Source organism: Pongo abelii, chromosome 16, assembly GCF_028885655.2.
Source record: "Pongo abelii isolate AG06213 chromosome 16, NHGRI_mPonAbe1-v2.0_pri, whole genome shotgun sequence".
In the NCBI taxonomy this organism is placed as follows: Eukaryota; Metazoa; Chordata; class Mammalia; order Primates; family Hominidae; genus Pongo; species Pongo abelii.
The window spans coordinates 42132323-42146610 of NC_072001.2; the positions used below are offsets into that span (position 1 = coordinate 42132323).

Here is a 14288-nt window from a genome sequence, read left to right on the forward strand (position 1 = left end):
TCTTAAGATCTTGGACAATTAGGAGGGCTGCTTGGGAAGCTCTTTTTAAATATTCTCAATGCTCTTCCTCTGCAGAAAGAACCCCAAGGTCCTTCAAGGACAATAAGACGAAAAGGATTTGCTTCTGTGGCCTTTCTGTCCAACAGACAGGAGAACATTTTAGAACTTAAAGCAGACATGATTTAACAACATTACAAAATTTGGTTATGGAAGGAAAAGCTGGGTTTCTACTCCATCCCTTGAAATCCAGCCTTTTCACACATGCATTCTAGCTTTCCTAAACAATTCAAAGTGAAACTTCTTTTTTTTTTTTAATCCATTCCTGGTCAGTGGAAGGACTGAATCATTCTGAGACAGAGTCAGGTCAGTTCACTTTGTAAAAGTGAACTGTCTTTTACAAAGATGATTAAGAGATATTTATCATGTATTTGTCAAGTTTCTTTATGCTTCAGAGCCCAATTCAGCCGAAGCCTATCTTGATCAATATAGTTCTTAAAAATAGATCCAACATTGATATGGTTTGGCTCTGTGACCCCACCCAAATCTCATGTCCAGTTGTAGTAATGAATGTTGAGGAAGGGGCCTCGTGGGAGGTGACTGGATCATTGGAGCAGATTTCCCCCTTGCTGTTCTCATGACAGTGAGTGAGTTCTTATGAAATTTTGTTGCTTGAAAGTGTGTAGTACTTCCTTTACCCTCTCTCTCTGCCACTCCACTATGTGAAGAAGGTGCTTGCTTCCCCTTCGCCTTCTGCCATGTTTAAAAGTTTCCTGAGGACTCCCCCGCCATGCTTCCTGTGCAGCCTGTGGAACTATGAGTCAATTAAATCTCTTTTTTTCATAAAGTACCCAGTCTCAGGTAGTTCTTCATAGCAGTGTGAGAATGGACTACTACAAACATTTAAAATGTTTATTTTAAACATCTAGATTTATGACTTTGAAAAAAAAAATCAGGAGATCCAACAAAAGGAAGTAGCAGCCCATCCCTCAGATGGAACGCATGACTTCTAATTTACCACAGACCAGGACACTTCCTAATGCTTTCCAGCCATGACACAAAGCCACTCCCTCATAGTCATCATTGGCTAGGCCCCTTGCACATGAGGTTAACCTGGTGTGGTAGTATCTCCCCCAAGGACAGGCCAGCACTCAGGAACTACTTCCTCCCCACAAATGGACTCTGCTTTAATCTACTTCATAGTCCCAATACAGGTAATAAAAAAGGGTCTTTCTAGCTGCCTTAAGAAAATGAGACACACATGAGGAGAGGGTTATTTAAAAATTGTTTTTGAGCTTTAGGTTGGCTTAGCTTTCCTGGAATGTCTAATTTAGCTCAGGAAGTGCCTCCAACATTTTTAAGAATATCAAGGACAGAAAAGCTCAACTCAGCCATTTCCAGGGCTCTACGTATCCTTCAGGCTCCTTACAGGGATCAGGGAGACTGCACTATCCCAATAGGACCCCAGGAGGCCTGTCATCCTGCCGTGGAGTTACCACTTGTTCCCTGGCTGATAAGAGACTGCATTGAAGTATTAGTAGAATTTTCAGAGTCCTAAAGAACTGGGAGAGTATTCCCCTCGACTCTGTAGCACATCAGTGAGAGGGGTGGGTATGAATAGAGTTTGGAGTTCTAAAGACCTTGATTGAAAACTGACTCAGCACTTTTAGTTGGGTGACCTTGGGGAAGTCATTCTTTTTGAACATTGGTTTAAATTATTTTGTAGTGTGATGGAGGAAAGGGAGAGAGAAATTAAACAAATGAGTAAGATTTCTGAGTTTCAGTTTCCCCAAATCAATAAAATAATAATATACATATTACAGAACTCTTGTGAATTCAAATGCATCTATAAAGTGCCTAGAACAGAGCCTAAATCACAACTCAATAAATTATAGTTCTTATTTATGTTATATACTTTAATTCCTGAATGAATGTAGAAACGTGAATTCTATAACTTCTTGAAGTCTGATATGGTTAGGCTTTGTGTCCCCACCCAAATCTCATCTTGAATTATATTCCCTATAATCCCTACGTGTCAAGGGAGAGACCAGGTAGAGATAGTTGGATTATGGGGGCAGCTTCCCCCATGCTGTTCTTGTGATAGTGATTGAGTTCTCACGAGAACTGATGGTTTTATAAGGGGCTCTTCCATGATTGTAAGTTTCCTGAGGCCTCCCCAGTCATGCTGAACTGTGAGTCAACTAAACCTCTTTCCTTTATAAATTACCCAGTCTCAGGCAGTTCTTCATAGCAATTTGAAAACAGACTAATACAAAGTCCCATCCAAGTTCCTGGCTTACTATCTTTCTAGGTCAGAAAACATCTGACCTTATACTTCTTTTCTTCTTTATATAAACTGAGAATCATTCATTTAATCGGTGAATTTGTAGCACTCATTAAACCAAAAGCACAGTTGGGAATATAATATTGAGCATAGAAAGGATAATCAGACAGGGATCTGTAATAAATACACCTATTCCTCTATTCCTTGCTTAAAACCTTTAATTCATTACTGAAAACTTGGTAACCAATTAAAAATTCATTAAATAAAATCTTCTATTTGACAGAAAAAATAATATGGTCCATCTCAACATAATATTTCCAAATAAGTATCACAGATAGAAAAATAGATCAACTGAAGAATGTTTGAAGATTTATATAACTAATAATTATTTAGAAGTAAATAAAAGAAGTTTGTAAATAAAATGTAATAGCATGTAGGTTTATTATGCTCACCAAATAACACACACATACAGAGAGAGCAAGAAGAGAAAGAACGAGAGAGACAGAGAGACTTGACGGTGAAGGAAAAGTCATTTTTGTGGAAGGCATATTTTTTCTCCTATATCATTTTCTTCTCCAGTTTTTCAATGTTTGCAGGGCTTATAGTCACGTTGTATCCAAAATGCCTTCAAAATAAAGTTATAGTATTAGAAAAACACAAAAGTACTTCAAAATATGTGGAAACAGTACATGTAAACAACAGATCAAAATATCTTAAAAGAGGTTACCTCTTCATCTTTCTCACTTACTGTACACAGGCAACGTAGAACATTCGGTTATGTGGTATACAATTCAAATTTGTTCCATGTGATATTCTCTGATTAGAAACTACTGTGTTGAGTGTGTCTTTCTTTGAAATCATGTTGTAATACTAATTTTATTGTGTATTTTGTAAATTTTTGATTAATAAGTTCTTATGCCATGAAAAGAAGTTGTCTTGAAACTGGCATCATTTTCCAAGTCATTATGGCAAACAATTAACCAAATAGGTATGGGGGGAAAGTCAGTAGAGCAGCAGAAGCAATATATCATTCCAGCCTGCTTCTTACTGGCATGCTCCCCTCTCCTATGCACAGGGCAGAGAGGTCTGGAGCTGCATTCCCTGGTTGTACTGCCCACCAAGGCTGAGCCAGGAAAGCAGCCCACTGAGGCCCATGAGGTCTGGATTCTTCATCTCGTCAAATGTCAACACCCTCATAAATGTAAAACAGACTCCAATTCTTTTCATTTTTCTTGATTGCAGAAGAAGAAAGTTCCTCTGAGATTAAGACTGAGAAAGGTCTTAAAAGCCAAGACTCCAAATGGCATCAGGAAACCCAGGCTCTTCAAAATATGCAGTGAAAAATGAAACCCTTGCAAGACGAGACATTTGATAAAGAAGAAAACATCAAATTTTCTTGAAGCTTTCCTCTCACTGTAACTCTGCCTCCTTGGATCGAAGCTACGGAGAAGAATGCAGCCTGCGGGTGCTCATGCCTGAGAATCATCTCCCCTTCTCCACCTGCTGAGCTATGTCTAAATAGACATCCTCTACCTTTGACCCAAAACTTTCTGTTCCTGAAGAGAAAGAACATTCTTGTCATATCAAGAGTTCTGGGATATTCTGGGAGCAGTTTAGAGCTTTCAATCAGTATAAAGTTTCTCTTCTCATGAAAAGATCTTGCCACAGGGGATGAGAAACAAGCTATTGAGCATCTAATATATGTGTATACCATGCTAATCAATTTTACATACTTCATTCTATTTAATTAACAGAACCACCCTCCAAGGAAGTCTTAACCCCCTCAATTAAGTAGATTAAAAACAAACGTCTTGGAGAAGATAAGGTGATTGAGCTTGTAAGACAGCCATGCCTTTTGCACTAAACTACACAGACCTAACCCCTGTACATATATCTGCCTTCCATTCCCAACATCTCTTGGTAGGGGTCTTCCAGGGATCTCCTAGAAATGTACTTAATAATTGGTTCTTCCATTATTTTTCCACCATTGAACTTGAAGAAGATGTGACTGGGGAATAAAGGTGAAGCCAAGCATGAGAAGGTAGATCTGAAACAGGAATGTTAGACATGGAATACAAGAGGAAGAGCAAGAGTAAGCAAGATAGATAATCCTGTAATCCTTCACATGGGAGGAAAGGTTGTAGTAACAACTCCATTCTAACAAGCACAGATAGTACACAGGTTGTTTTTCATTAAACTTGTGAGAGAAAGAGACACATCTCTAGATATATTATTGGAGTGGTTAAAAATGTCTTCATGAAAACAGAACTGAAAGCCTAACACATTCACGCCTAGGCCAAAGAATGTCTAGATGAGATGGCCACTGTGAGATAAACTGCAGTCTTCCACAGTGGACTATGTTTGTCCTTTATTTTAAAAAAAAAAAAGAATCTAATATGGGTGTTTTTTTTTTTTTCCTGTACTTATCCTTACTGACATTTTTACAACAGGTTTTATGTGGTTATCTGCTTATTTATAATATACACACGAATAATTCATTTCCTCAATGCATCTACATTCCTTAAAAAGCCACATGTACTATTAAAACGTTAGTCATCGGTTTTTCATGGTTGATAAAGCCACTAACAATGAGTTCTGATGAGATAGAATCACCTGTGGCACAATTTCCCCAAATGTTTCTCAGTAAAGCACATTCACCATATACAGATTGTAGTAACAGACTCAGAGCAAAATAATATTGCAACTGTTATGTTTTCCAAGGAACTGAATAATTGTTTTACCTAAGTAAATGAGTAACATTGCCCAGTCCTGGAGATTAAAATTTTCCAAATTCATTCTGACTCAAAATTGGCAAATATGTATATAAAAATAAATTTAAAATGTGCACATATTCATTACAGTCTTTAAAAATTGCACTGGGTAGAAGCAGGACATGAAGTGTGGCCCAGTAGTCTAGATTTCCATTTATTTAGGAGAGGGTTTGCCGTGATCTAGCATGGGAGCTACAACCTAACAAAACCAGATCTGTTAGAATGCCTTGGCACAAGCTTTGTCTAGCTATTGGTAAAGCCAAAACATCTCAATTTCAGCTTTTCCCATTCAAACACTACCTTTAGTTAGATTTATTAAAGGCAAGAGTTAACTACATTGTTTTAAATGTAGAAGACTAAGGCTACAACCTATGTTGTGTAGACCCCCAGAGAAAGAGTTTAGGTCATTTTGTTGTTGCTGTTGTCCTTAACGACATGCCAACTGTCAGATCCCAAGGCTGTGAGATGCTCTCCAAGGGAGTGAGAGGGAGGTGAGGTGGTGGGGACTGAATAGTGGGCCAATGAAAACCTAACCAAGTGCCATGTTGGCACCTAGACTGGGGCCAATTCTGTGGGTGTTGGAGGAGGGATTGATAGAAACAAGAGAAAAAATAAAACTCCACCTTCTTCAGACCAGTAAAAGTTAAAAGCTTGTAACACTGTCACCCCATGGAAGTCAACGGATAGTGGACCTTCAGATGGTTTTGCTGAAAGGAGATGATGAGGAAGCAAAACTAATAGTGAAGACATAAGACGCCATGCTTGTTTTTGTCTCTCTCCCGTAAGACCCAAGGAGAACAGGACCAAAGCCCTGAGGAAAGAGGTCAAACAGTGCTTCCACTGAAAAGAGAGAAGGATTCTTCTCCTACAAGGTAGTCTATTTTTATTCCTCATTTACACACTTAGAGTTTATTGTTTTAAGTTAAAATATACAATGAATCCTTCATTTGAAGGCACACTAATTGGTCAGTATTCACTGTTTAAAATTTTTTCATCTTTTTCTAGTAATTTGTTATTGTGGTAAAATTGCATAACATTAAAATTACATTTTTACCACTTAAAAGTATGCAGTCCAGAAGCATTAAGTACATTCACATTGTTGTATAAACATCACCACTATCTATGTCCAGAACTTTTCATCTTTCTAAACTAAAACGCTGTGCCTACTAAACAATAACTTCATATTTCCCTCTGCCCCCAGCCCCTGCCAACATTTATTCTACTTTCTGTTCCTATAAAATTGGACTACCCTATGTACCTCACATATGTAGAATCATACAGTATTTGTCCTTTATGTCTGTTTTATTTCACTTAGCATAATGTCTTCAACATTCATCCATGTTGTAGCATGTGTCAGAATTTCATTCCTTTATAGAGCTGAATAATAGGAGTATTCTCCTTCCTATAAAAATATACCTTTACCATTTATCTGTTCTCTGCCCTTGAATATGTCAATAAATCTTTCTTAGCCTCAGTTTCTTCATCTGAAAAATGGAGAAAATAAATTACCTACCTCACTAGGCCTTTGTTAAGGATTAAATTAAGTAATTCGTGTTAATCATTAGCACAATACTTAAAAATACATAAGGGCTCATCAAGAGGCAGCATTTATTGTTGATGTTGTTATGGTTGTTGTTACCATTGTTATTATTAGCTTAGAAGTTGTCACAAGTTTTTTTTGTTTTTTGTTTTTATTTTATTTTATTATTATTATACTTTAAGTTTTAGGGTACATGTGCACAATGTGCAGGTTTGTTACATATGATGTATACGTGTGCCATGTTGGTGTGCTGCACCCATTAACTCATCATTTAGCATTAGGTATATCTCCTAATGCTATCCCTCCCCCCTCCCCCCACCCCGCAACAGTCCCCAGTGTGTGATGTTCCCCTTCCTGTGTCCACGTGTTCTCATTGTTCAATTCCCACCTATGAGTGAGAACATGCGGTATACTATGCAGCCATAAAAAATGATGAGTTCGTGTCCTTTGCAGGGACATGGATGAAACTGGAAATCATCATTCTCAGCAAACTATCACAAGGACAAAGTCACAAGTTTTTAAAGCAAGAATATAACACTGCAGAATTTTGCAAACTCTTTTAGCAAAACCATTGGCTTCCTAATGGTCAAATAAATGTATCCGTGCATTTGGAACACCACATAAATTGGTAGACTTTTGAGCCTAGAAATTTCCCTAAGACATGGTGACAATATTAGATGATCACTAACAAAGTTAAATAGCCTCATGGAAGTTCTATTAAACACCTATAAATATGCAAGAAAAAATAAACTTCCTGAAAGAATGAAAGAGCTACCACAAAATGTTTCCAGTTCCTGAGTAGAGGCAGGTGAATCAGGTAAGGATGAAGTTGATTGTGCATGTCTGCCTCCATCTTTGAATCATGAGGTAATTGGGTGTATTCATGATAGGAATTTTTCTTTCTCCAGCCAAAACCAAGCTGGTAATTACAAGTGCCCAAAACCACAATCTGGACACAGCCTGTGACACAATCTGGACACAGCCAGGTCTGAGATCAGACTTGGAAAGGCCCTTCCCTCCATCTGAAAAATGCCTTTGCTAGTCAGAAGAAGCTAACAGGGAGAACACCACCACATTCCCTGATCTTCCATGGGATCCTCAAGACCAGGGGCACCAGGGGTGTCCTTGATTACATTGTTCAGGAAACCAATGAGGGAACGTCTTGGCTTCTTTATAGAAACTACATAATATAGAAGAAAAAAGCGAAACACAGCCAACAAACAAAAATTCTGATAAGTCCTTTTGAAGGACAATACACAAAAGCTCAGTTGAAGCTTCCACACATAGACATGCATTTTTCATTTTTCTTCTTGGAGATGAACTTCTATGTGTCTACTTTATTTGTACTTGGGCTCCAAAATCATGTATCCTTTCCTTTTGCTGTAGGCAGTTACATGACGTCTTAAGACTACTTGGGCTGTCATAACAAAAATACAATAAACTGGGTGGCTTCAATAATAAACATTTATTTCTCACAGTTATGTAGGCTAGAAAGTCCAAGATCAAGGCACAGGCAGACTCCATGTCCAGCGAAGGCCTATTTCCTCTTTCACACATGGCTGTCTTCTCACTGTGTCCACACTTGGCAGAAAGGTGAAGGAGCTCTCTGGGGTCTCTTTTATAAGAGCACTAATTCCAATCATGAGGGCTCTATCTTCATGGCTTCATTACTTTCCTATCAAGAGTCCCTACCTCCTGATGCCATCACCTTGGGCGTTAGGATTTTGCCATATAAATTTGGGGGACACAAACATTTGGTCCATAACAGGTGGCATACTATTTGAAAGTAGAGCTGTATTTATCTAAATATTATTTGGTGGACAGATCAGAGAGGGAGTATCATACCTAGCACCCTGGCCCACAGAAGTTTTTTCCAAAGGTTTATGTAAAACTCTGAAGTGAAAAATTCCAAAAATGGTTTAAACAATAGTCACTTGATTTCAGACAGTATGCAGACTTTCAAGAAGAATAACTTGAAGCTTCCATTCTGACATACTGGTTAAGCTCTCCATCTCACTGTCTTAGGCTTAGCAGCACCCCCTTGCCAGTTGTCATTCCTGTGACTGCTAGCTCCGAAAGGAAAAGGCGGGAGATGAGGATTCTGGTCTAAGGGTGAAAGAATTATGCAAAGTTTCTTGCCTCAAAGGACACAGGAATTTTGTAATTCTTTTGAACACTTTTACCAAATGTCAAATTTCCCCAAAGCTGGATGAAGAAGGAAGGGAAAAGAACTGACATTTATTTGAGCTAATACTCTGTCATGCATTATGCCAAGCAATATGAATGGCAATTTTGTTGATAAATCAGAGGAATTGACAAATCAGAGAAATAAAGTAGCTTTCTCAAGATTACACAGTCAGTAACCCCAGGTCTGTTTCCCTTGAAATCTTCTCTATATTCCATTATACCCTAAAGCTTCATCCCTATAGCTTTTCTGAATGTCAGATGCAGAAATGTCTCTATTTGTCTGAGATCTCTTAGGTAGGTAAGACATTGCCTTACTAAATATATGACCTCATTCAGGATGTGCCAGGAGGCTGCCAAGGCAGCTGGAATAGTGAGAGTGAGGGCAGCCATATTTCCTTGATCACACCGAAACCCGCTCAACCAGACATCTCAGAGTGGGAAACAACATCCTGATTTCTGAAAAATAATCAATGGTGACACAAGATAAAGGCAAACATTTGGGTTGGCATCAGCCATTAATATGATTCCTGATGGACAGGGCCATCTGACTGTGGGAGGGGTTACTTTCTCAATCTCTTGTAGGGTGATGGCACAATGAGAGTGAGTGACATGTACCTCGATTATATTTGCCTCCCTTCATGCCCACGTGAAAGCACTGGTCTTTTGTTTGGCATTAGTACAAATCCTCTGTCTCCCCCATAACTCCTAGGTATCAATCATGAGTTAATAGAAGTGGGATCCTCCAAAGGTCACCTTGGCTTTCCCCACAGTCATCCACCTGTTCCACCTGTTTCAACAGGTGTACTCACTGCAAGCATAGAAGACATCTAAGGACTTTAGAAGTGAGGTAGCCACCCAGGACACCAAGACACCTCCCCCAAGAAATGACTCCATTTGTACATTTTCATATAATGTTCTTTCTACAAGAGGATCTTTGTAATTTACTAGACCCTTTTCTTTCTCAAAATACATGAGGATACCAGAGGAATTATCTTCTGACTTTCATTTTGACCCTTTCACCTACAAACTTGATTGGATCTGCCTAATCTCTGAGGAACTTGCTAAGCTCTGGTTGTCAATTTATATGGCCAGATTGACAGAAAGTATGAAAGTCCTGTGGAACTATGTTTACTTTCACACACGAGCCAGTGAGGTAAGCCAATTCATCTGGTGATGCATTGATGGCTCTTCTTGGTCCCCAACCATGCATGTAATAATACGCATGGTTTGTATTCATTTTCAACTGACTTGACTCATCAAATTAAAACATATTCCATGAAAATAGTTCAAAGAAATGAGATAATGTTAATGAAATAAAAACACTCATTCAGAATAACTTTTTTCTTCGTCACCACATTGGCTTAATTAGACAGGAATGGGTCCTACTTTGATTTTGTAAATGAGGAATTTAAGAAACAGCAGTAATAATAATTACTGCAATATTTTCAGCCTTTCTAGGTTGTAAATTCCGAGCACTGTAGTTATTTGCATTCAGCCCTCACCTAAGGTTGTCTCAGATGCCTGTGGTTTACATATCCCCAGTAGGGGTACCTTCCATTAAACTTAACTCACATCTAAAGCCTTCCCAACTTTAGATGAGTAGTGAAAAGCTGCCCTTAGCCTGTCATTGAAATGCCTTCTACTACCAGGGCAAGCTTTTAAGTGAGGGTCTTGATAAGAGCATTCCTCCCTGAGATGATCACTCCAAGACTTGGAGTAGGAAAGGAAATGAAATCCCAAGTTGCCTTATCCACCTCCTAGCCCCTCCTCTTGGCTCATCACAGTAGACTTCTATCTCCCCCAATTTTTTTACGCACATGAACAGGGTCTGTAAACATAAGTTGTCGCCTCCTGCATTCCTTTGACAATCACCATTTCTTCTAGGAAAAACTGTTCCTGCTCCACCCAGGAGGGGTTAGGTGCGCCTTCTCTATACCCTAACAGCAGCCTGCATGTATTTCTATTATGTCATTTGTTAAACTATCATGAGTTTGTTTTTTATAAATTATAAGAAGCTTTTCATTAATATTGATAAATGTGCATATATTATGGGCTTTATACCTTTGATGATACCATGTTCTTCTATTATTTGGTGGTTTAGAGATTCATAAAATTCAGTCTTAGCTATTTAAACTTGTCAAGAAATGTGCCCTTGGTTGATGGTAGGTAAAGAAGTTGCAAACTTGGTATCAGTAAGTCGTAAAACCTGGGTTATTCTGACCACTGTATTATATTTCTGCTGCTGAATAACAAATTATGCAAACAATGCAAACTTGAAACGATAGCCACTTATTATTGCACAGAATTCCAGATAAGCTTAGCTAATTCTTCGCTCAGAGTCTCACGCTCAAGGTATCAGCCAGCTGCCATTCCCATCTGAGTCTTGGGGACTTCTTCCAAGCTCACTGGTTGTTGGCAGAATTCATTTTCTTCTTACCCTTTCCAAGTGGGTTCTCCATCTTCAAGCCAGCAATGGTAGTTTGAATTATTCTTATGCTTCAAATCTCTCTGACTCCCTCGTCTGCTGCCAGCCAGAGAAAAATCTCTGCTTTTAAAAGCATGATTAGTTTTGCCTACCTGGACAATTTCCCTTTCACCCTCAAGTTCAGGGGCCTTGGAAGTCATCTTAAAATTATGCCTTTTACAACCATGACTCTGGCACTTTTGATCAAATATTTCTGCATTCTTCATCTTTTTGTCTATAACAAGGATATGATTTTCTACCAGGGATGTTTAGAATTGAGAATGCAACCCGAAGTGGTCCTGAAGTAGTCAGAGAATCACCGAACCAAATGGAATCAATCCCACAGTCTTGACTTCAGAGGAAAGTGTATGCTAACCAAACGAGCAAACCAGTCATCTCTACTGGGGAAGTAATAATAGAGGTGGCCCTGATTTCTGAAGTCATGCCAATGACTCCACTAAAATATTTCATTGTCCCAATAAAGTAAGGTTGTGACCACCATCTGAGTTGCTGCTGTCAAAGCACAACTTCAGTTATACTGTGCAGACTAGAATTTCTGAGCTCAATATTATTAAGCTGATTTTCTGATTATAATGGAGTCCAATTTCAGCTATTTCTCTGTGCAGTTCCTATTTATTTTTATAAAAGTATATCAATCATAGTCACTGTGATAATATTGTCAGTGCTTTCTAACTTACATATTTAGCTTATAAGTTAACAAAATCTTTAACAAACCAGTCACAAAAGTTAGCTGTATGAACCAGACGTATAGAGAATATAAAGGGACATGTAACCCATAGGAAAAGGAAATTCATCTCCTCAACAGTCATGATTATTTAGGAAAGATTTATTCCTTTTCAGTACGTCCCTTGCAAGAGGAGACTATTTGTGTCTTACCATTTTGCCCCCGACAAACTGCCTAATTTCATATCTCGAACATAGTAGGTGCTCAAGAAATACTTGTTGAATAACGAATGAACATTTGTTAGAAAACTTTAGTAGGAAGGATTTTAATAGTAAAACCTTGAAACTAATCTAAGTGTCTAAAACTAGAGAACTATTTAATAATGTTTTAACAGCCTCCAAAATTATGAGGAAGAATAAGATATAACATAAAAATTGTGATACAAATTATAGATGAAAAATTTAGGTCACTAACAAGAATGTATAAAGTATTCCATTAATTATATATACATATATACACATATTTTACTATTTTATATATCAAAAGATATACAGCATTATACTATGTTGGTTATCTCGGGATCAGATTACAGGTTGTTTTTATTTGCTTCCTTGAGATTTTTTCTGTAATATCTGAATTTTATTCCTTTCTTTCCAAATTTGGGGAAAAAATTAAGGTTTCTGAAAATTAAAAAAATAGATAATATATCAAGTTTGGATTGCAAACCAGAGCTTTCAGCAGAACATAGTTGAGTCTTTGCCATAGACACCAACTCATTTCCTTCCTTTCTGTGGCATTCATTCCACTATCATGCATTTTTTCCCAAATGAGATGACAAAATGGAAAGACCATTTCTACACCAAGCATTGAGCCATCGGAAAGCGGAATGTCAGTCAGGGCATCTGCAGATCAGGAAATCATGTCACAGAAAACAGGACCCGTATAAGGTCTAAGTTTATGCCATTTGCTGATTAGTTACCATATTTCAAAAATTATACACACTGTAATCCCCTCTCTCTGTTCTGCAGGACCTTTGAAGAAGGCATTTTTAGCAAATGTCCTTTAAATGGAGAAAGGAGGCAGATCAATTTACTCCAAACTACTTCAGATTAGATCTTAGTCAGAATGCCTCCCCAGGGTGGAAGCTCTTCTCCAGAAGTACCTTTCCTACTGGATTCAGGTTCAGGGTTGGAACCCACAGACCCAGAATGATAGGCTGTCAGCAAAGACAAGCATGTCATTAGCATCCAGCAACCCTCACTTTGTCCTTGTCTCCTTCATCTTCCTTCAAACTTCTATTTTTTTCTTAGATTTCCTTGAAACTCTTTTAAAAATTCCTTTTGAAACAAGTGGGTGCCTGACTCATTGCCTATTTCCTCTGTTTTCCACCCAAGTGGTAAACAATGGGCTCTATTCAAATGTGGACCGTCTGTGACTTGGGAACCTGCGTGCAGACAAAGCTCCTTGTCCCAGGGCAGACTGCCAGACCCATGCTCTCCTCCACTCACCTCCTGGGCTGCTTAATAAGGGCCACTTGGCAAAATGCAACATATTGTCATGGTCCTGTGACCTTGTAGTTCTCTGTCTCCTTTCCCTTCAGCCTGAAATAATATTACTCTAAATTCTCAAGTCAATGCATTTGAGAACAGCCTTTCAAAAGATACTCGTAAGAATAACAGAAGGTAGTTCAAGCCCCAGTCAAAAGGACTACCTGGTTTTATTCATAATAATTTTAATGCCTCTGTCCTAACTCCTCCCACGTTATTAATATTTTGTCTGTAGATGTGGTTGCCAGGAAAGAGAATCTTGCAAAGTCAAGGGCATGACAAAGCTAAGAAATAGAGAAGGCTAGCCTAAGACTTTGGGAAGGCAAAGGTGAAGGAACAAAATAGTAAGAATCAGACTGAGGAACAAGAAGAACAGGACGACGTTTCAAGTTCAAAGGGAGCAGATAAGACAAAAAAATTACTGAACTTAAATGATAGAGTAGTCTTCAGGCAAAAAAGACAGAGAGAGAGAAGAGACTAGAGAACACATTTGCTTCAAGTGCTTGAGGAAAGCATACCTCCAGTGTGTAGAGGAATCACAGGAGAAGAGTTTGCATATGGTGTCCAAACTCCCTTCCCAAGAATTTATGTTTCCTGAAGAACACTGCCAACGTCCCCCCTCCATCTTAAAATGGTAAGAAAGAGAGTTAAAGAGAAGGCAAGGGAAACAAGTAATTATGATATTCTAGTTATATTAGATATGTGTGCTTTTTAAAATAACTTCAACAACCATATGAAATTGTGGCTCTTATTCCTATTTTTTTACAGATGAGAAAATTGTAGCTTACAGAGTTTAAATAACTTGCTCAGTCA

General features: G+C 38.3%; 1 long non-coding RNA gene across 1 annotated transcript in view; it reads right to left on the minus strand.

Moving 5' to 3' along the window:
* Nucleotides 1-150: 150 nt before the first annotated feature.
* Nucleotides 151-14288, minus strand: part of LOC129050079 (uncharacterized) — a 73852-nt gene continuing 59714 nt past the window's right edge. Inside the window, exon 3 of the long non-coding RNA XR_008513525.1 lies at nucleotides 151-2906. This is a non-coding gene — a long non-coding RNA (uncharacterized LOC129050079). The remainder of the gene's footprint in view (nucleotides 2907-14288) is intronic.